Source organism: Podarcis pityusensis (genome assembly GCF_964106645.2).
Source record: "Podarcis pityusensis genome assembly, chromosome: 4".
NCBI classification, from domain to species: domain Eukaryota; kingdom Metazoa; phylum Chordata; class Lepidosauria; order Squamata; family Lacertidae; genus Podarcis; species Podarcis pityusensis.
The window spans coordinates 53974693-53997494 of record NC_138027.1 but is presented as its reverse complement, the minus strand read 5'-3'; the positions used below and the strand labels follow the sequence as shown (position 1 = coordinate 53997494).

General features: G+C 42.4%; 1 long non-coding RNA gene across 1 annotated transcript; it reads left to right on the top strand.

The window, feature by feature from the left end:
* The first annotated feature begins 4396 nt into the window (after positions 1-4396).
* Positions 4397-19225, top strand: LOC308476713. Its single transcript, XR_013986065.1, has 3 exons — positions 4397-4434; positions 18555-18624; positions 19102-19225. It is a non-coding gene; the product is annotated as an uncharacterized lncRNA (long non-coding RNA).
* The last annotated feature ends 3577 nt before the right edge of the window (positions 19226-22802 follow it).

Below are 22802 nucleotides of genomic sequence, written 5' to 3'. Positions count from 1 at the left end.
TAAGTTAGGCCATTCATTCCAATGGTTCTACTCCCCATTGTTTTATTTAAGGAAATAATTATATATTGTAAAAAGAGAGAAGGCATGGTAATTCTTCCCAAGAGTCTGCAACAGTGAATGGATCAGAGAAAAAGTATATTAGGGAGAGATGGTGCCAATGAGAAATTCAGCCACATGCAGGAAATGGTACGTCCTGGGAGTTGTAGTCTAACTACATCTGGGGATTCAAGATTGAAGAACATTGGATTAGAGGGAGTCCAACAAGGTCCCTTCGGTAATTATATTATCTCTGTGAACCTTATCATTCTACAAGGGGTGCAGGACCCAGACCAACCAGGATGTCCCCTATGGAACTTTATGGAATTTTGTCAGTGCATACATAGGGCCCCTTCTGATGTATCCCAAACATACCAGACAGTGGAAGACATGGCTTTTGGGTGTGGTAGCCAAGTGAGTGGCACATTTCTCTAAACTCCCTTATAACCTTCTATATTAGCTGATCCCATTCTTCAGCAGATTTGATTGCTCTGTGGATTGGAAACACAGGACCTAAGTGACATGGCAAACTTTTAACACACTGTGTATTATTTATGTATACGCATGCTTTTAATACATCCATTCACCCAAATACTTTTTTAAGCCTGGAAATTCTAGGAAGAAACACTGGTAATTATTTTGTGCTTTCATAAATAATCACAAGTGTATTTTAATCACCGAGAACATTTTTTTTATCATTAAGAATTTCCAATTTAAGGGTTGCTTAGAAGAAAAGGGAATGCTTACTGGAAATTGTAGATCATCATGTTTTTTGTTTAAAAAGGACTCTGAACCATATTTTAATCTTAGGTTGCTAAGGACAACTTTATATTTGCATAGCCCAAGAGAGCAAAAAGATTTAAACAGCAAAATCCTGATTCCACTCAACTAAATGGGAATGGATTCCTTATACTTAAAGCATCTCTCTCTCTCTCTCTCTCTCTCTCTCTCTCTCTGTGTGTGTGTGTGTGTGTATAAGAGTAAATAAACAATACTTTACTTTTTAAGACTGGGATGGGAATGTTGTTGCCCTCAAGATGTTGTTGGACTCCAGATCCCATCAGTCCCAGCCAGCATGGCCACTATTCAAGGATGATGTGAGTTGGAGCCTGGCAACATCTGGAGGCAACAGCTTGCCCATCCTGCCACAAAGTAGAGTCAGCTGGGATTTCCCCTCTACATTTCTGTTCACTGAGAGCTTCGCTGTATTCTTGTATGGCTGCCTGTGGAACACTGGGGATTGTATAGAAGAACATGCTGGGGCTGAGAATGGAAGAAGGAATGAAAAGGGTATCACCATCAATATGTTGGTCTTGCAAAGGTTGAAAAGTGTGGGAAGAATGAAACCTTAATCTTTGATATGCAAGAGTGTTCATATAAGATATAACAAACGTCAAGGTTCAGAATGACATCTAGAAATTATTTCCTATGAGCTGAAAAGCTCAAATTTTGGGCCAATGTGGTTTTCAGCTCTCTATTAGAGATGCCATGATTTCTGTCCTGAGTATCATAGTCTACTGGTATGAACAATTGTGTATGATTCTATCTGATTTATTTTTCATATATCCATTGGTATTTAAATCTATTAATTAATAAATTAAAGATAAACACAAAATTATTGGTGATTGCAAGCACAAATTCTTGCACACATTATTTTGAAGAGCAAAAGGATATAGAAACTCTTACACAAGCTGTATCCAAATATACAGCCTATTAAAAGAGATGGAGTAGAATGAGAGCATCTGAAGTCAGATGCTGATTTGGATGCTCATCTGTGTGTGCTTTCTAATGCACATCTCACTGAAAGTATGGAGCAGCTAGATGGCACCTGCATTTTGATGCACGTTCAAGTCTACATTGATTTATGCTGGTGGTAGCCATGGATATATGAGATTTAATGGGATAGGTTGTCCGCATCCCTCAGGAGTTGCCACTGTAGTCAAGTACCCCACAGTATGAAGCTATGCTGTAAATTTTTGCCATTATAATAGTTGTCATCCTATTCAGAATGGGGTGACAAAGTTGACAGGACACAAAGTGAGTGCCACTGATAATTCAGTAAACCACCACTTTTTAAAAACGAATTTAAACAATGTAATATTTTCAGTATGGAATAACTGGACATGTGTCCAAGGTGACTGATGAAAAGGAAGATGCCAATTTGCTCAGAGGCTTGGCAGATCAGATGCTGAAGTGTCTTATTAGCTGTGTGTTTCCTGCAGCCTAACATAGCAAAAAACATTCAACCATTGAATATTGTTGGTGGGGAGAAAATCAATAGTGATGCTTTTTTGCACAACTGTTGATGCAGCCTATACATGTAGTGTGACATTTGGATCCCAGTATTAGGTCCCTTTAAAGGCCAAGGACCATTCTTTATTTGCCCTCTGCACCACTTATTGGTTGTGTATATTGGGAGTCTGACCTGGATGTAGAAATAGTTAACTGCAGAGCTGAATCAGCGCTCAGATGAATGATGTGAATCACAGTTTTAAACTATTGCTTGCTTTCATCCAGTAGTATTCATTATGCTTAGGGGTCACGCAAGGTATGATGATGTTTGCTGATTTCTGAGATTATTTGAAGACCAAACCACAGCCATGCTGGGATAACACAAGTGTGGTTAGATAGTGTAACTCTAGGAACACTTCTCATGGCTTACCACAAAAACCTCAGTGGAGATACGCTGAAAAGTGGATAGGAGCTCTTATGTGCTTTGAGGGCTGGAGCCACAGTAAACACTGGTTACTCGAGACTGTATTTGTAAACACATCTGCCTTTTCCTTCAGACAGCTGTGAATCCTGGCTTCTTTTTGCTTCCCCTCTGAGATGGCCATGCCAGAAAGGGATAGAGGCACAGAATACAACCCATACCTCATTATCAAATGGCTGCATGACTTTTAATGGATCTGAACAATTGCCACAAATGTATGTTGATTCCACGTGGTCAATGCCAGCCTTGGAAAACAGCTTGCAAAAGTAACATGCTCTATGACTACCTTGTCTTCCCGTATATACCCATGTTCCTCAGTTATTGCCTCAACTTAGAAGAAGAAGAAGAAAATAACATTTGTTGTTGTTGTTAATCTCCCTTTCCGGGGGTTGGGGAGATTCTTGCTCACCACAGGCAACCAGGCTATTTACAAGTCTGGTGAATATGTTTACAAATGTGGCTTCCCACATGAGAGATTCACATGGTGAAGCCCAGTCTTTGGAAATTTGCTCTGGGATGCTAAATTCCAGCTTTCTCCATGCGATCCAAATGACATGCTCTGCATGTGAAATCAAGGTTGTAAAATTCTCTTGTGGTCATTACACCACAACTAAAACTAGCATTTGAATGAAGGTAAGTTTAAAAAACAAAACCAGATCCTGTTACTCTAGTCTCATTGCAAAATAACTAGGAGTGCTCAAAGCCAACTTCACAAGATTTTAACGAAAGCTTCATACATATGGTTTCAAGCACAGCCTTTGATGAGGAGTGCCTGTACTTCAGTGTGTGAAAGAGGGTCAGTGAGGCTGCAAAGAGTTGAGGATGCAAAGGAGAACTCTTGTGTACTTTGTGCCTGTGTGCATACATTGATCTATTTAGTATATGTAGTTTCAGAGCATGAATGTAGTTCATTTGCATGTACTCCTGGCAACTTGGCTGCCGTTGAATGTTTTGAAATCTCCACCTTTCCCTCTAGAACAACTTTCTGATTAGTTATTTTGGGCTCCCACTAAGACACAGAGCACCTTCCAAAGCAAACAAACCCTGCCCTATTGTGTCATGAGAATTAGCTAACATTTCTTTCAGTATTAGCACCTCAAACAACAGGTTAAATGGAGTTCTATGATTATTTCCTCCTTGAAAAAAGCCAAACAAAAACCCCACGCAGGCTGGATCTGAGCACAAGAAGGATGGTAGGGAGAGAGACTGCTTAACCCTTTCCCTTCTGCTTGCTTTAAAAGTTCAGAAACACCACTTGTGCAAGCTGCTTTTGTTCCTGTGCTGTTCTTCTGCACAGACTTTGTATCCAGCTTCTTTAAGTTTTAAAAACAAACCTGGAAGAAAGTAGCTTGCATCTGAAGAAGCATGGGCCTGAAGGAGAGGGTCCATAGCAAACAAGGAAGCAGGCAGGTTGTGTGAGACAAGACTTTTCTGTTCTGTCTCCATTTGCAGCCAAACGGCTGTGTAACTACAAGTGTTCCATCGAAGCTTTGTTTGAACTGGCCTCATGCTCTGAATCTTACTCAAGGAAAGCTCAGTGAGTTTCTTCTGTATGGCAAAACTTCAAGAGTGCGTGCCATGCCATTATTCTTCTGCATAGACTGTATGAAGTGTCTCGGGCAGGCCATGGTCTCAAAGTCCAGGATGCAGGGCCAACTTGCTGAAGCTAAGCAGAACTGGGTCTGGTGAGTGCCAGGGGACCCTATGTACGTCAGTGTCAATTTCACAGAATGAAAGATGAGATAGGAATAAAGTAAGTGTCTAGAGAGGCCCCGGCAGGAGAAATATTACAGTATGAGTTAGGTGCAGAAGTGACAGAAAGTGTCAGTGTTTGCACATTTTGTTTGCCAATGCTCACTATGTCCAAATAGTTTACTTGGTGGAAGGGTGCGGGGTGGAACTCTATCAAAGTTTGATGAAGCCCCACAGGTTCCTATTACTGTGGATATGAGACAATAAGGCAGCTGATGCTGCAAAAAGGAAACAAACAGCTTCACTGCACATCTTCTGTCCCAGCTGAAAGTTGTTGGTATGGCTCTGGATGTTGCAGTGAATCTGCCGCTTTGCCCCTCTGACCCCTGCATGAGTTTGCTCTGTAAAAATTGTAGATCAACATCATCACTCAGCATTGAGTCTAAATTTGCAGAGAAGTCCAGCCATGCACTTGAGAACATGGAAATCTGTTCAGCAACGGAAGTGGCACGACAAGGCCTGCACAGGGGTGGCACCCTGCCCCTTCAAGAGATACAGATGGGTACCAAACAGTTCTCCCTAAGGCTGATGACTAAGCAGATCATTTATTGTTGCACAGATGTGATATAATGTTGCAACTCCAGACAGCATGGGAACTGACCACAATTCTCGCCGTCTGTTTAGATCTGGGCTTTGTAATGTTTGTTTAAAGTCTCTTTCTTTCTTAAATCCTCGAGACCGTACTCCATCACTCTGATTTTCCAAAGACAGCCTATGACAAGCCACATAAAAGAGTTTATTAGCGTCACTCAGGTGTGTGATCTGATTGAGAACGCCTGGGTTTCAAATAAAAGAGAAAACAATTTGGCTTATTTTCACTGCTGGGGCCTGAGACTCCGTATCTCAGCAACGCAAGCTGCAAACACAAAAGATAGAAGAACCACACACCCATTTTGTAAACTCAGCACAGGTGGCTAGAAAGAATACGTGAGCAAATATCAACAGTCAGTTTTGAAACTTCCATTGTGTCCAAGTTTGCTGTAGGTGTTTCCTGTAGGTTTTTCTGCATCTATTGATTCAGAAACGTTGGGGTGGGGGTGAAAGCATGGCTGGTACTTACAGATAACTTTATTAACATTATATGTTTTTATTGCTGCATTCTGTATGGAAGACACAGGGGCAGTGACCTCAGATCCTACTTCAGGTTAGAAACATCAGTAATATCTCTATCTGGTGAGTTTGTCTTGAGGCAGACTCCAAAATGGTGCCACCTCCCCACCAAGGAAGAAGGGGTGATGGAATATCTACATCAAGAACAGGCAGGGGGAGAGGAGAGGAAGATTGACACCAGGACCTGCTGTCCCTGTGCATCTCACCGCCTGAGGCACTTGCCTCATCTAACCTTATAGGTGGGCTGGCCCTGTACTGTGAGAATAGAATGCTAGAATAGATGGGCCTTGGCCCTGATGCAGCAGGACACTTGCATGCTTATGATCTTAATTCCACTCATTGCATTTATTCATTCAGTATGCTTTAGGGTGGGATGCAGGTGGCGCTGTGGGCTAAACCACAGAGCCTAGGACTTGCTGATCAGAAGGTCGGCGGTTCGAATCCCCAAGAGCTCCCGTTTCTCGGTCCCTGCTCCTGCCAACCTAGCAGTTTGAAAGCACATCAAAGTGCAAGTAGATAAATAGGTACCGCTCTGGTGGGAAGGTAAATGACATTTCCGTGCACTGCTCTGGTTCGCCAGAAGTGGCTTAGTCATGCTGGCCACATGACCCGGAAGCTGTACGCCGGCTCCCTCGGCCAATAAAGCGAGATGAGCGCCGCAACCCCAGAGTCGGCCACGACTGGACCTAATGGTCAGGGGTCCCTTTACCTTTACCTATGCTTTAGGGTGTTGTTCCACAGAAAGAAATGGCTGAGAATCTCTCATATTCCAAGCAAAACTTGATTAAGTGCATATGAAAGAGAGCATGATGAAGAATCAGAATTTAATCAGTTCTGACCTTTCCCCATGATAAATGATTGGAAGTTGATTTTCCAAAGCTTTTAGGCAGCGTGTAGGTGTTCCGGTTTGACAATCACAGCAAAATATGAACCTTGGCCAGTTTTGAGATTAATTAATGATCTGCATATCATGCAAACTGTAAGTCTCCTTGTCTATTAAAAATATTTATAAAGGAAGGAAGAAAAATAGTGGCAGCAGTGTTTGGCTAATACCAATACATATTAAGAGATATCTTCAGCAGCAAGCAATGCAAAGGAACATTTATGCATATGAAAAGAAATACCACTTTACCTCCCAAATTTGTCTTTTAGATTATGTACTAACATTTGTTTTCATTTGGTGCAAATAGCATACAGATTATTCACTTATTAAATCAGTGTAGAAATCAATTACTTGGTTGATCTTTATGGTAATTCACCCAACATGTGGCATTTTGTATAATTCAATTGCAAAGAGCAAAAAACCCCATACTGGTTTGTGTTCCCCATTCCCCCAAGCGACGAGACGCTCCAGAGCAGATTTTCAGAGTCAGTTTCCTTTGTGAGATTTGCTGAGACCTGGCAGTATCTCTTTATTTACTTATGAACAGGTTGAGCAGAGAGAAGCAAGCAGCAACACAGGCCAACAGTGTTGGTTCTGAAGCAGGGCTGGCCACAAAAGCCACAAAAAGTTACAAATCCACAAAACAAAATACGTGACCTTTTAAAGATAAAGGCTAGAATAATGAACCATTAGTGGTTTTTAAGGAAATACCTGTGGTTCACCAACAGCTTTGAGCCAAACCAGAGGTGATGTAGGACAGCCATGATCCAGGGTGTGTTTAATCCTTTCTTCTCATGTCCCTCCCCCAATATTATGAGGGAGGGGAGAAGACAGGAGCAGATGCCACCCCTGTCCCCACTGAGCTAATAGCTATGTCAGGGGATGAGTGTAATCTTGCAGAGCAGCACTCACTTCTAGGGATGGAAAAATTGGTCAACTTCAGTTCTCTCAGTTTCTCATTTTTCCAGTCATAAACCAGTTCTTCACGATTCCATATCAGTTCACTATTTTTTTTAAAAAAATAAAAAGTTCTTATTAAAATTCTTCAGCATTTTAGGGCAAATTTCTGAATTTATATGAAGTTTTGACTAATCTACACATCTTTGCAAAGTATTTTCCCTAATATTTTTTAATGTTCTTTTCACTCATGTATGCATATTTATGCATATATGCATAATCCTCCTCCTAATGTAGGCATTTTTGTAAATCTTATTTGGTTGAAGATCAGCATCATAAAATTTGGATAAGTGCTAATTTTGAAGGATGGCTGTGTTTCAGTTCTCCTACTGTTTCAAAAAGTGTGATTCAGCTTTAAATGTGAACCCCTACCACATCCCCAGAGAAGTAGGGCTGCAAATAGGAAAAGCAAAAATCACAAGAGATCTGTTTGATGGTTGGTCCTAAGAAGTCTGCTATGACATTTGGCACACACAAAATAACACAACCCTTGGCATGGTGTCCTCCAGATATTTGGGGCTACAACTCCCATCAGCCTCAGTCAGCACAGTAAAGAGCAGCTTACAGGACATACTCTGCCCTTAGGCTTACAAGCTAAAAAGACATGATACAAAAAGGAATATGAATTGGTAGTGAAGAGGAAATAAGCAAACTCAGGTTTAAGTTCTTAGTTCCAGATCTGGAAACTGATCCTAGTTTGATTTTTTTTTTAAATATAATTTTTATTAACAGGCCAATCAAATCACATTTTCCAAATCACATTAGTTCCAAATTATACAGCCAGATTTTTAACTTTTGTTGGGGGTGCCCATACTCCAAGCTCCGGACGGGGGTCCAAACATCACTTATATTGCTGCTTTAATTAGACAGTCCTATCCAGTTCTGTCCAGATAGTCTCTTTATTACTTTCTTCATCTTCTTGTTGTTATCATATATTCCTTTCTTTGCAATCTCTGATAATCTTCACAAGCGGGTTGAAAACAAACATCCTCTGTGTGGGTTTTAGACTCTCCCAAAAGTCATATCACATAGGGACAGACGCCATTCCACACTTCCGTAAATAATTTATCCTCGGGCTTGCCAAGTATATCACAGAAGGGCTCTGCCAGGTTTAGATCACATTCCATTCATCATTCACATTCCGATGATCCTGGTCCTCCTCCCCCCGTCTTTCTTAGACAAGCCTGTCTTAGCAAGACGCCATTTAAAACTGCGTCATAAAATTTTCCTCCGTTCTCCGATATTTACCAGTCCTCTCTTCGATCAATAATTCACTCCACACAGCTCTTGAGTTCCTGCTTGTGATTAATAAAAGGCAACGATTCGTCTTTCTGGGGTGGAGGGTTATTAATACTCACATAAGGCAAAGAAAAGAAAAGTTTTTTCCTCCACCCCCCTTCCTTTTTCGCTCCAAACATACCAATCTCTTAATGGTGGTTCATCACTTGATTTATTTGTCTCTCCCGTCGCTCCGGTCACAGAGATGCATTAATCAGCAGTCTTATCTCCTGAACTTCGCTTGATGTATGTGCTTCAGCTTCTTTCCAATTATATATTTCCAATTATACTTTCGAGCTGAAGCGAACCAGGGCGCGATTGGAGAAAGCGTCAGGAAGAGCCGACTTCACCGAGGGCATGTGCCAAGTGACCGGGCACCCCCTTCTTTCGATTCCGGGGGTGCATTATGGACACCGCTGGCAAGGCAGTCCCCCCATCTCCTTGGGGGGTCGGGAAGACTGCATACTTCCCATAGCAGCCTCTTAATTACCTCGTGTGGGTCGGAGAGATGTTATTGTTGGCCATCTTCCAATGCGCCACCTGGTGGCCCCTGCCCGATCCTAGTTCGATTTACATGTATGATGGAGCAACCTTAAAACTGTTTCCACATTTATTTCCTTTCTCATTGATGTTTGGGCTTCCTCAGCTATATAGCTTCTTAGCTAATAAGAGGAATGATGGTGTCTTTTTTAGGGAGATGCTGGCAGTATCATTATCCTCCCTGGGTCTTTGCAGTATCCCTTTGTTGCAAATCTTATTTTTTATGTTCTTTGAAGGTTCCAAATTTCTGAAGGTGAATGGAGGTGTGGTGTTGAAATGTGCAGGTTATGCTTTCTAAAGATATTTGGATCATCCAGAAAATCTCCTGGGATTATAGCTAAAGAAAGACCACTGTATAAGAGCTAGCATGGCATAGTTTTCCTTTCTCCCGGTGTGTATTCAAATGAAATCCAATTTTGATACATGGCTTAATGAATCAAAGAGGTAGAGGTGATATAATGATACCATCTGGGAAGTTTTTGTCCCATGAAAGCCTCCTAATCACACTTCAGTATTTATTTAAAAGCCAAAATGTGTTTAACCCCTGAAATGTTTCAGTGCCAATGATTTTCAGTATCACATTGCATCATTATTGCCTGGCAAGCTAACGGTGCCCTCCAGATCTTCCTTGACCCGTTATCACCCATCATCCATGACTGTGGTTCCAGCTGGCTGTGGCTGATGGGAGGTAGCCATCCAACAATATCTGGAGGACCACAAGTTCTCCATTCCTGACATGAATGCATTGATGTTATCGGTACAACAGTGTGTGCGTGAAAGAGCTTTGCTTTCTGATTGCTCATAAAAGATACTCATGTCAGGCCTTGTTTACAAATGACATTGACACAGAAGAAAGCTCCTGCTATTCAAAGCTTTCAGCAAATCTTGTATTCCCTACAAATTCCTCTCAGAGCCCAAGGAAAGCTGCTGGGTTATATATGAGTGTGAAGGACATCTTGTTGCCAAATGGTATTACCGTATTTTTTGCACCATAACACTCACTTTTTTCCTCCTAGAAAGTAAGGGGAAATGTCTGTGCGTGTTATGGAGGAAATGCCTACAGGTGGCGGGGGGGGGGGGATCTGCTGCAGTCGTGAGCAGAGGATCCATGGTTCCCCTTCCTTCCCTCCTCCGTGGCTCGCTTTGAAACAGCAAAGCGGGAGAAGAGCCGCTGAGTGGGGAAGAGAGAGGGACAGAGAGCCTGCTTCTTTAAAGGAGCAAAGCGGGAGAGGAGAGGAGCCGCTTACATGAGTGTAAGTGGCTCCTGTCCGGTTGGTTCCTTTAAAGCAAGCAGGCTCTCTGTCCCTCTCTCCTCCCCACTCAGCTTGCTACATAGCAGCAAAGTTTTTCAGCTTGCTAAGCCGGGGATGAGCGGGGAGGAGGAAGAAAAGCAGAGCCTGCTTGCTTTAAAGGAGCAAAGTGGGAGAGGAGAGGAGCCTTCTCCCCTTATACCCCTCTTCTTCATTATTAGCAGCATCCTTCTCCACCCACCCCACACGTGCGTCTTCTCCCCTTAAACCCCTCTTCTTCATTATTAGCAGCATCCTTCTCCACCCACCCCACGCGTGCTCCTTGTCCCTTGAGTGCTTTTCCTTCCCTCCCCACTTAAAACGTGGTTACAAAGCACGGATCCACATGGATCCTCAGGATTTTTGCACTGGGTCACCCCAAATTCACCATCAGATCACACAGCATGTCCATGGCTACATCTTGCACCAAAAAAATCACGCACCCACTGTTTCGTGGGGCCGCAGTGGTGCAAAAACGTGGTTACAAACATGGATCCACATGGATCCTCAGGATTTTTGCATTGAGCTACTCCAAACTCACTGTCAGATCACATGTCTGTGGCCACAGCATGAACCACAAAAATCATACATCCACTGTTTCGTTTAGAATATTTTTTTTTCTTGTTTTCCTCCTCTAAAAACTACGTGCGTGTTATGGTCGGGTGCGTGTTATAGAGCAAAAAATACGGTATTTGATAGAAAACTTAAGAATGTAAGAACAGCCTACTGGATCAGGCCAAATGCCCATCTAGGCCCGCATCCTGTTCTCACAGTGGCCCATGGGATGCCCATGGGAAGCCGGCAAGCAGACCCAAGTTTCTCCCCACTTGTGATTCTTAGCAACTGGTATTCAGTAGCATACTGCCTTTGATGTGGAGAAATGTTTTCCATTATTCCCTCTCAAGCCCGATTTCAACTGCAACTATTCTGGGATAATCACCTGGTGAAATATGCACCAGCTGCAGGTTGAAGGGTTGCTGGTTAACAATCCCAGTTTATCATTTGGAAATATCACTGCTTCCTATTCTGCATTGCCTGTACAACCAGGATCAGCAGCACCTGGGCCCTTGCCACTAACCTTCATGGTACTGATTAACCTCTATACAGAAAAGGTACTTCTGTCTATAGAATTACTGGCTTCCCTGTGTGTAGCTATTGGCAAACGTTTCAATATTTATGTTAATGCCGCATTCACTCAAGCCCAAATGCAGTGTTTGATGATCCGTTTAGCTTTCTTCTTTTCAAGTTTACACGCCTTTATCTTTCAGTACTTTGGAATGTTATCGAATCTTCCTCCACCCTCTATTCAACGTGGCTTTCTGTGAGCTTTTCACATCCATCCCATTCTATGGGTGCTGTCTAACACAGCATTATAGACCTGTCAACAGCAATGTATTTTTTCCTGGCTTGGCTTCCAGAGCAGGCTTAGCTGCCGACCTACCTTTACCTATCACATTTCATGTTGATTTGTAAGGCCTCACATTTGAAGGCCTAGTGTGTGATATTCAGCAGTGCACCAAACCTTATAAACTCTTAAATACAGAAGCAAATGGGACAATAACCAACATATACACGCTGTTGTTGTTGATGTTGTTGCTAAATTTTATATACTGTCCTTCATCTGAGGACCACAGGGTGGTTTGCAGTATAAAAACACAAAGCACAAACATAATAACAAACAAAACCATACTCTCCCCCCCCCCCAAATTTAAAAGGTCATAGATTGCTTAATTAGTCAGGAAGAAGAGGAATTTTTTTGCCTGGTGCCTAAAGATATGTAATGAAGGTGCCAGGCTCTCCCTGGGGAGAGCATTCCACAAATGAGGAGCCACCACAGAAAGGGCTCATTCTCGTGGTGCTGCCCCCTGAACCTTCTGTGAAGGTGACAGGTGAAGGAGGGCCTCAGATGATTATCACATTTCCTATTTTGAATAACATATGTACATGCACATAATGGCAGGAGCAGCAGATTGGTTCCACTGTGCTCCATTGCACAGTGCTGAACTCCTCACACCTTGCTCCTTCCCCTCTGGTAACTGCATCAATAACATGCTGTACAGTGGTACCTCAGGTTACATACGCTTCAGGTTACAGACTCCGCTAACCCAGAAATAATACCTCAGGTTAAGAACTTTGCTTCAGGTTGAGAACAGAAATCGTGCTCTGGCAGCACGGCAGCAGCAGGAGGCCCCATTAGCTAAAGTGGTGCTTCAGGTTAAGAACAGTTTCAGGTTAAGAACAGACCTCCGGAACAAATTAAGTACTTACCGTATTTTTTGCTCTATAAGACTCACTTTTTCCCTCCTAAAAAGTAAGGGGAAATGTGTGTGCGTCTTATGAAGTGAATGCAGGCTGCGCAGCTATCACAGAAGCCAGAACAGCAAGAGGGATTGCTGCTTTCGCTGCGCAGCGATCCCTCTTGTTCTGGCTTCTGAGATTCAGAATATTTTTTTTCTTGTTTTCCTCCTCCAAAAACTAGGTGCGTCTTATGGTCTGGTGCGTCTTATAGAGCGAAAAATACGGTAACCTGAGATACCACTGTACTTGTAAGCTGGGAGAGTAGCAGCACTTTGCGTCCGCTGCCCCACCAGCCACTATTGGAGGGGATAGAAATCAACCAAAAGCAGAGCTCAGGAGGAGCATATATCAAAAACTACAATCAAATAACACCCAGAAGAGTAAACACTTCAATAATAAACCCATAATATAGTGGTACCTCTGTTTAAGAACTTAATTCATTCCGGAGGTCCGTTCTTAACCTGAAACTGTTCTTAACCTGAGGTACCACTTTAGATAATGGGGCCTCTCGCTGCTGACGCCGCGCGATTTCCGTTCTCATCCTAAGGCAAAGTTATCAACCCGAGGTATTACTTCCGGGTTAGCAGAGTCTGTAACCTTAAGTGTCTGTAACCCAAGGTGTCTGTAACCCGAGGTACCACTGTAGGTTGAATCCTTTGCATTACAGTATATTACAACACCCCTGCAGTGCATTTTAATACAGGATATTTATTATCCTGGGAAGGTTTATATTGATGGCTCAGCTGATGAATAACAATATGGTAAACTTTGAGAAAGGTTAATTTTGTGGTCTGGAATTTGCTCAGCTATAGGTTTATATTATTTCAGTTAGCGATTGTTGAAAATTGCAGGTTTGCCCGAGTTGATTGTTCATAAGAGGCTTTGAAGTGAATTGTCTTGTCCTCCTCCTTTGAAGTTTCATATACAAGATCCAAAGCCTATTGGTTAAGTTTTTCCCCAGAAATGCTGACCCATTTATTGTTTATATTCTTTTACAGAACTAATATGCTTAGTTCATTGTGGGAAACCACTTTTGTCTGGTGAGCCAGATTAAAAAGTGGCCATGGCTTCTGCTGGCAGGTGGGTGGGGCTGCCTACCTGTCAATCACCTGATATCATCAGGTGAATCTGATCCTGATGGAAAGCAATGGGCTGGCATCCAGTGTCAATTTAAACAGCACCACATGCAAGCCCTGTTGCAAATCCTATCCTCATCTGTGTGTGATTCCTATCCTCCTCTGAACTGAAGGGCTCAGCAGTTAGAGCCAAAGACATTTTATAATGTAAGTATAGCAGCATTCTCAGGCTCTGCTATATTGGCATTGAATAGAGCACATTCAAGAGTGATATCCATACATCAACATTACATGTGAGAGACATTTTGGGTTATATCCAACAAAGTCATCCCTCTCCTCTTCCTTTGTGCTCCCTGCTCAAAATAAAATCAAACAAAAACTCTGCTCTGGAGAGTTAGAGGAAACCTCAGAACAGACCTAGAGATGGTTTTGTTGGATTCAACCCATTAGTCAGAATTTGCTCTGCTCAGTGAAGGGAATACCCTTGAATTTGTCTTGCCAAAGATATAACAGTTGCCAACATGATGGTAAAAAAATGCCGCTTTTTGTGGTTTGTTTGAATTAGTTCAAAGTGTTTCAGCTGAACACAGCTCCTTTCTGAGAATCTATATTAAAATGTTTGGAGATGTCTTTTGTGGGGTATATCAATCGAACATAAACAGTTACAAAAGATGTTACTTCTGTAATGCTTTCAGTGTTACTTGATTTGTAAAACTGATTCTTCTCTGCAGTTATTATTGGTGGCAGCCCAGAAAACAATGCTACGCCTTTGAAAAACAAAACAGGCCTCCTTCTTTCAAGGCTGTCAGGTTATTTTTTTCCTGAAGTCTTTTAAGGCTGCTAAGTTGTTGTCTAATCCTTACCTCAGGGCTAAAAGCCTTTCAAGGGAACAAAAACACATGTAATATCAAAAAGAGAGAGTCTATAGAGCTGTTTGTCTGCTGAGAACTCCTTAGAGGCCGCATTCAGATGAGCAAAATGTGACAGAAATTCATTCAGCAATAACCATTCCCTCAGTCAAAAGCATCAATGGCATTTCCATCCATTGAGCTTGACTTCTGAAGCCTTTAAAGGAATGGAAGCTGGCACACAGTAGGTTCTGCCCAGCACTGGAAACAAGGCCCAATCTATGTTCAGTTACAGGGTGTGTTGGGATTGACAAATATGGGATTCATGAGGATTTCATGTCGGGCACTTGGAGAACTGCCTTAGAGAACAAGAAAGATGGTGAACAGAGCCATCTTTCCTATTGGGCTTACTGGCGTGTTGCGCCAGGGCGCTGGCCTATCAGGGGCGCCGCAGCGAGTGGGGGAGCTGTGCGGCTTTGCCGGCAGCCTCCTCTTTCCCTGCATGCCTTCCAGCTGTGCAACCATACGTGCAGCTTGCTTCCCAAGCCTCCGCAGGAGGAGAGCGATCCCCGCAGAGGCTTGGGAAAAGGTTGACAACAACTCTGGAAAACGGGGAGGGGGGCGCTGGAGAGATCTTTGCACAATGGTGCCAGATATGCTTAAGACGGCCCTGATGGTGAATGGGAACTGTTAAACACCTCACTTCACACACTACTAGGGGCAGGCACATCTCACCTCTTCTAGTTAAGAGTTTCCACTATACATATCAAGCCTGAGGGCCTCCCAAATCCTGCACACATGTTTCCATGCAGTTAGAGGGTACCATGCCTATAGGTGATGTAGATGTGCATCTGGAATCCTTATGAGTGCATCCTGATACTTATTCCACACCTGGACAACTTGATGGGAATGAAGATGCACTTCCCTTCTGGTACCCTTGGTTGCATGCAACAAGGCATGATTAAACCTGGATCAGGGTCACTGTGTCCATATACTGAGCACCAGAAAGTCAACCCATGCCCTTTTATGCTCTTACTTATCGGTAAAAAGGTAAAAGTAAAGGACCCCTGGATGGTTAAGTCCAGTCAAAGACAACTATGGGATTGCGGTGCTCATCTCGCTTTCAGGACCAGGGAGCCAGTTTTTGTCGACAGGCAGCTTTCTGGGACATGTGGCCAGCATGACTAAACCACTTCTGGTGCAATGGGACCAGAGCACACAGAAACACCATTTACTTTGCTGTCTCAACAGTATCTACTTGTACTGGCATGCTTTTGATCTGCTAGGTTGTCAGGACAGAGCGACTGGAGCTCACCCTATTGCGGGGATTTGAACCGCCGACCTTCTGACTGGCAAGCCCAAGAGGCTCAATGGTCCTACTTTATATGCAGAGACAAAGTGCTTAAATATTATTATTTTTATAATATTTATACCCCACCTTTCCCCCTGAAAGGGCTCAAGGCAGCTCACAGATAAAATAAGAACAGCTAAAACATAGGGGAGGAAGTAATTAAATAATTAAATAATTTAAAAAAAAAACAATTAAACATTAATAGGATTAAATCTCTCTCTCTCTCTCTCTCTCTCTCTCTCGCTCTCATATGACTCTCATATGACTATTAAAATAGTATAGAAACACTAGACTAACAAAAGCTTTCCTGAAGAGCTAGGTACTGCTGCTTTTTCATTTTCCTTGTTTGATTCTGCAGCTAAATAGGAAACTCCTAACAGCATGGCTGGGTGACCCACCAAACCTGTTCCAACACTTGCAGTAGGGAGGAGTGAATGTACACATGCAATCCCAGGTCTCAAATCTTGAAATCTCATGTAATTGGTTAAGTGATTGATGATATTTATACCCTGCATTTCAGCCAAGAAGGGCTCCCAATGCAGCTCACAACAGTTAAAAACCACCACAAATATACATGATGTGGTGTATGATGACTTTCCAGCCTAGGTTCCAAGCTCTTCTCTCCAGAGGAAAGGAGCAGCTGATGGGCTTAGGGCTATTGGCAAAGCTGCCAATCCACAGAAAAACCCCTTCAGCTGATCTGCAGACTTATCAGGACCCAGGCTGTTGATCAATAAGTTTTCCTATGGTGACTGCAAGAGCTGGTCTTCTACACTTTTAATCAAGGTCGGAATTTTGCTGGAACATTTTGTGCATTATATAAATTGCTCACTAGATGTCACCAGTTATCTAGATGGAGAAATTGCTCCCTAGATGTCACCAGTTATTGGAAATACAGAGGCTATTCTGGCTTGTAAAATGCCAGTACTTGTACTGGTCAAAAACCTATACATGCAAATTTGCCTGCAAAATCATTGGGGAGATGGCATTATCTGGCAACTTATTTAGAGCTCCATTAAATTTGCTGGACATTTTACCATTGACTTCAGTAGGATCTGGGCTGCATCCTTTGAAAACAACAGCTGTATGGAGAGAATCAGAAGGATTAGAGGCATTCTGTTACTGTGAGAATGAAACTTTTGGGAAACGTTGTTTAAAGCAAAGCCTATTATATAAAGGAAGTAATGGAAAACCTATTATACAGCTGTACAGTGGTACCTTGGGTTACATACGCTTCAGGTTACATACGCTTCAGGTTACACACTCCACTAAGCCAGAAATAGTACCTCGGGTTAAGAACTTTGCTTCAGAATGAGAACAGAAATTGGGCTCCAGCGGCGCGGCGGCAGCAGGAGGCCCCATTAGATAAAGTGGTGCTTCAGGTTAAGAACAGTTTCAGGTTAAGAACGGACCTCCGGAATGAATTAAGCACTTAACCCAAGGTACCACTGTATAATTAAGCCAGCTGAATTTTCTAGCATTATCTCATGTTATAAAGACTGAATATCCGCATGTTTTGTACTATCCATATGAAGTTGGGCATCGAGGATCTCATGACAATGACAATCTGACTAAATTTCCGAAAGTCCTGATGAAAAGTGGCTGAGGCGCAGTCTTCTCATGTTTCCTACCATTGTTCACCTCCTAACTCAGTGGTTCTCAAACTTTTTTCTCTGGGACATACTTCCAGAATAAAAATTTGCTCACACCACACCACTTTTTTTATTGATAAGAAATACATTGGAAAACAAAAAGAAACAACTAGCAGTGCTTGATTTATAACATAGAACAGAATTACTTTATCATCTGATCACGGGGCATCCAGAAAGTATAAAACAATGCAGCTACATCAGAATACGAATCATTCCCAAAATATAATTATAAATGAGCCTCTTACATATGCACCTTCAAACTCAGTGAGAGGTGTGAGCTTGTTCATGCCAGGTAATTTCATTTATATTAGGTCTAATTTGAGATTAACAAACTCTCTGTTCCTCTTCAGTACAAAGAAGCCTTCATATTTGTCAGAATTGAAAATCCCTGTTCACAACAATATCATCATGGAGAACTGTTGAATAATAGCTAATGCTCTTGAAGAGAGGTGTGAATACTCTTTCTGGTTGTGTGTGTGTGTGTGTGTGTATACGTATACCACACTGAGATGCTTAAATGTTTCCTTTATTGCCATCCTCTCCTGCCACACCAGTGTGGCATGCCACACCCTTTGAGAACCACTGTCCTAACTCTTCACTTTTCCCTTTGGACAGTTTAGGTAATATCAGAAACGCAAAGTGATTGCAGAGCTCTCTATTGTGCAACATTAACCCCATAGTTCTTCAAGTTACGAGGTTTGAAAGTTCCAGATTTAATTGGTTGTTCATCGAGGGCCAGTTCTTGAACACATGCTTATTTATTCCTTCTAGATGCCTTTTCCACCACTTCCTTCCTGCGGTTGCAGTGAGTGGCTTGCATTTGTGGAAGGCAATGAGGAAGGTAAGCTGAGGTGCTCTGTCTGTGATTGTGTGAAGTACCGTTTCTTCTCTTATGTGTCTTTGTGTGTGTGTGTGTGTGTGTGTGTGAGAGAGAGAGAGAGAGAGAGAGAGACAGAGAGAGAGAGAGAGAGAGAGAGAGAGAGAGAGAGAGACAGACAGAGACAGAGACAGAGGGAAAAGCTGCAAAAACTCCATTTGGTTTGCTGCCTCTGGCTTAGCTCACTTCCTCCGATGTTCTGCTATGTCTCTTTTGAGACCTCTGCTATGTCTGCTTGATTTACACCCCACAGTTCTTCTAAGTCTCTATTTCTTAATTTTCTACTCCTTCCCTGCTTGGGATAACAACAATAGACAGAACTGTATGCCTAGTACAATTCTCTGTAGGGAATTGTGGATCACTAATACTCAGGGCCCTCTGGGGACACCAGCCACCTAACTGGACACTGACTCCCTGCTTTTCCCATATACTTCCATTTAGGTTAGAAGCAATGACACATATCAATGGTGGCTGAGTATTGGTGTCTGTGTGTGTGTGTGAACGCACACGTTCTGTCACAAGGCTGACAGAAGGAGAATGCAGTTAGGAAGCGGCAGATATGGAGGTGAGTGTTTTTATGGCCATGAGGCAATGCACAAACCATCAAGTGAAAAAAACAATAGTAAGTCCTGCATTTATAAGTAACCAAGCATAGGACTGGCTTAAGAGGCTGGCTTTGTTTAAAACGAATGAATAAAATTCTTGGCATTTACAAGCAGGGCAAGACACAATGTCTGATGGTCTCACTTGACCGTGGTTGGTATCTGTTGTTTTGTTTTGTTCTAGTCCTATATTTTATTGTATTTGATTATATTATTACGTTTTAATCTTGCTTTGGCCTTATTAATGTATGCCACCCAGAGAAGCCATGTTATGAAGTGTCTAATAAATGAATGTCATAAACAAAAAAGCCAGCAAACCGGCATCTGATTGGCCACTGTGAAAACAGAACGCAAGACTGATCCAGCAGAACTCTTCTTATGTTCTTAGCAAACACAGAACTGATTCACACTTGCCCACAGTGATACGGGAATTGTGTGGAGAGAGGAACTGTGTGGGTAGAGCAAATGATAGGTTTTCTTTCCATGTGAATGTCAACTAGGGTTGGAGAAAAGGTAACACTTGTGTGGGAAGAAACCATATAATTGTCCTTGTCTACATGATTTCTTCATAACATCTTCCTGGGGGTGGTGCTGGCATCAGTTCACACCACAAGGAAGGAAGCGACTCCCACACCACCAGGAAGGAACCAACCCTCCTCCAGCTTCACCAACTTTAAGCTTCCATTTGTCTTAAAGCTACAGTTTTCTTATTTGTTTCCAGACCTGAAATTACTGGAAAGGACACTTATAGACTTTGCCCAAGTATCTTTACCCATTTTATAAATATAACGCCGTGCAGATTGCCAGAAATGAATTAGAATGGCATTCACATTTCCTTCTTCTAAAAATGTTCCCTTAAGACAGGATCCTTTCAGGGCAGGATAACATTTGGAAGAATCCATTCCTCACACATGGTGGTACATTTTTAAGGCACACGTCCTTGTCTGGCTTTTAGGACTGAGAGGAAGGGCTGGAGATCAGTGGTGGGGCATCTATTTTGTACGCAGAAGTTCTCAGCTTCTGTCTACAGACTCTCCAGCTACAGCTGGGAGATACCTTGGTCTGAGATCCTGGGGAGCCACTGTCAGTCAGTGTACTAAGATAGGTAGACCAAAGGCCTGATTCAGACAGTATAAGGCTGCATCCTATGTTCCTAAGCAAGGTCCGTTGTTGATGGTTTTAGAACTGATCAGAGAACTCCTTATGAAGCCTTCACTCAAAGGAAATAGTCCATGTTTCTATGGCATGTTTGCCAACCCTGCTTACAAAAAAAGAGGAATTCTCCAGTACTCTGAGAATGCACATTTTTGCATTTTAAACTTATTTAAATTACCGGTCTGGCGGGAAGTTAAATGGCGTTTCTGTGCGCTGCTCAGGTTTCAGTGTTCCGTTGAGCCAGAAGTGGCTTAGTCATGCTGGCCACATGACCTGGAAAAACTGTCTGCAGACAAATGCCGGCTCCCTCCTCCTGCAAAGCGAGATGAGCACCACAACCCCAGAGTCGTCTGCGACTGGACTTAACTGTCAGGGGTCCTTTACCTTTACCTTTTTAAAAGTTAGCAGCAGCATGACCACCAGAATAAAATGAGTGTTGCTTCGGCTGCCCTGATGGGACTAAGCCCCATTGTGTTTTAGAAAAAGATAAATATTTTCATAATAACAATAAAAAGAGAGCATATATGCCCAGCCAGGTGCCTTCTGGCCAACATGGTGCTGACATGGGGCCTACTTGCAGCTCTCTCCTCATCTGCTGCTCTCTGGGTGTTTGTTGGAGCCCTCCTCTGATTTGTGGTTCTGGGCTTTGGCCCGAAGATCTGGCTCTGGCTGCATCACTGCAAACAGTGATTCAGTGGAGGGGATGTTCCTCTTTCTCAGGGGTGCGGAACCTCTGGCCTGCAAAGGCATTTTCCCCCAAACACACCTTTCTGTCAATCAGTTGATGTCACTGGGTGATGTCAGCTGATGTGTGGGCACATGACTGAACCCTCTGCTTACTAGCTGATTAGCAGAGAGTTCAACCTTCCTGAGTGCTGCTTTGCCAGCTAGTTTCTCGCAGAGATCATGCTGACAATGCAGACCCTTGTGGGGAGCAGGATCGATCTATCGCAAGGTTGTTGTGAAGATAAAATGGAGAGGGGGCTGAATGTGTATTCTACCTTGATCTCCTTGGAGGGTAGGTGAGATACAAATCTAATAGGAAATAACAACAAAATATCAGTATGCTGTCAGATGTTGAATCTGTTGCATGCCAACAATGGATATGTATCAAATGTAAAAATCAAATATTATAGAATGTCCAATAAATACTCCAGAGAACGTATCTGCAGAAAATTTGACATGAGGAAATTTTTGGGAAGGGGAGATTTCTTTTAGCTTAATGGAAGATTTATTTAAAACTGGAAATGGCAATTGAATGTTGATTCATATGACCCCAGGGCAGCTTCCAGTTTATGGAGATTTGTGAACTTGTGTTAGCATGACACGTGTATTTAAAGTGCCCTCTGTATGCTAGAAGCCAGTGTGAATCCATACTGCAGGGATCTTGCAAAGTGAAGAAGATATTGTGTGAAAGTATATATGTGTATTTTAATTTAGACTAAAAACTGTGGAGAGAGAGAGAGAGAGATTCTCTTAATTTTAAAATTAAATGCTTCATATTGAGTCACAGTATTAAAAAAAAAAAAAAGCCCTTTGCCGATGAAAATGTGTCAAGTCTCCACACAGTTAACAACATGTCACTTTGCAAGAGAATTTTCATAATTAATGAACTGGTTCAATTTGCTCTGCCGCTTGACTTTGATTAATACATTTTTGAGTGTTCCCTCTGGGACTCTGTCCAGTTTGTTTAGTAAGCTCTTATGTGTATATCCAGTTCATGCATATGGATCAGAGTGTTGGCACCAAATACCTGCAATAGGCAGGGAAGGCACAGCCACCCTGGCTCCGCTTACAACGGAAAGAGAAATATCTCTTATACACCAAGTCTTTTATGAGTCATTAAAAGCAAAGAAAAAGGGAATTTTACACTTGATTATGAAAAGGTTAGATGGCTGCAGAGTATCACTTTATGCGAGTCTGGCCATTAAAACGGCATAATAATCCTGGTTTTAATTTCATTTTGCCCTAAAGTGGCAGTTTCCTTGGTATTAAGTAGAGACCTGTAGAACATTTATAATTTAGCAATGGGAGAAATATTATCCAGTGTCCTAAAGTATCTGCCCTTGAACTGGCTGGTGTTATTCGAAAGACAAATCTGTCATTGGAATGGTGTGAAAAGTTGTTTGAAGCAGTTTATAGGTCAGTGGGTCTACCTGAGAGTAAGTTGCACATGGTGAAAAGATAGAAGCCAAGCAATCGGTATACACTGGGGAGAGGGGACAAAATTGCACCCGTTCCTAAAGCAGGTAAGTACTATGTGCCTACCTAACGTGAACTTCCTGAAACAATAAATGGACTGAAACTTACACTTCTCCAAAATTTTCTGTGCTGTTCTCCAACCAAATAATGGGTACAAAGCTGCACACGCTGAGGTAATGTGTA